Genomic DNA, 1,015 nt, shown 5'->3' on the forward strand with positions numbered 1-1,015 from the left:
GAACGGAGAAGCGACTGGACCCCTCAGTTGGCCCCGGGAGACACCACAGGGCCAAGGCCAAGGTTATTTGCACACCTGAAGTCAAGGGAGCAGGGAGCACAGAAAACAGGGCAAAACCGAGCTACGTCTAGAGCCAGATCTCAGAAATGTCCTCTTGGGGCAAACACGAGACCCCACAGCCATGGAAAGACACAACGATGAAGCAAAAATGGAGCATTGCTTTTCCTTGTATAAGAGATTGACTGCAGATCCCACTGCCTTTTGAGACTAGCGGACCATGAATATGATTTATAACCATACATCAGCCAAAAAACATAACCAAGGGCACCGCAGCAGCCCATGTTTTGCCCTTTAATGGACACACCACCACCTTTGGTGTGAGCGGGGGGAGGCCAGCGGAGGGGAGCAGGGCTGGCTGGCAGACCCCACCGCTCTGAGGGAGAGAAGGGCTCTCTTGGGGCTCAGCCTCAGGACGGGGAGGCCTGGCCTGCCCTAGGCCTGTTACCGCCTAACACTGCCCGGCCATAGGGATGCCTCCCGGGGCCTCGCACCGCCTCGGCCGCCCCGTGCCCTCAGCACCGAGCGCCGAGAAGGGGCTGCGGACCCGCGCCTCAGGACCCGGCGGCGCGACCTGCCTTCTGACTGGTCGCGGGTGCTGCCTGTCACTGGGCTTCACCTTCCGCAACCAATGAGCGCGCAGAGAGCGGGTCGGGGGCGGGATTTGCAGGGGCCGGGAGTGGTGAGCGTCCCTGGCCGGCGTCGCGCCGCAGGTAGGGCCGGTGGGGGCTGCATCGCGGGCGGCCTGAGGGGAGGCCGGGCCGGGACCCGCTTCACCGGCGCTTCCCGCCCCACGGGGCCGTGAGGGGCTCGCCGGGGCCGGGCTGTGGGGGAGCTCGGTGGGTGGGAGCGCTCCGATGGCGGCCTGGATGAGCGGCGGCATCCCGGGAGGCCGGGCCGCTGGAGCGGGGTGGGGCTGGGTTGTGGGAGACCCGGCAGCGCCGAGCAGCGGCGGGAA

At 66.1% G+C, this 1,015-nt stretch overlaps 1 protein-coding gene across 1 annotated transcript in view; it reads left to right on the forward strand.

Moving 5' to 3' along the window:
- The first annotated feature begins 710 nt into the window (after positions 1-710).
- TMEM9 (transmembrane protein 9) overlaps positions 711-1,015 on the forward strand; it is a 9,627-nt gene continuing 9,322 nt past the window's right edge. Inside the window, exon 1 of the mRNA XM_014946276.1 lies at positions 711-770. The gene's annotated coding sequence lies outside the window, so the exon portion shown is untranslated. The remainder of the gene's footprint in view (positions 771-1,015) is intronic.

This window comes from Calidris pugnax, unplaced genomic scaffold (genome assembly GCF_001431845.1).
Source record: "Calidris pugnax isolate Ruff unplaced genomic scaffold, ASM143184v1 scaffold116, whole genome shotgun sequence".
NCBI lineage: Eukaryota > Metazoa > Chordata > Aves > Charadriiformes > Scolopacidae > Calidris > Calidris pugnax.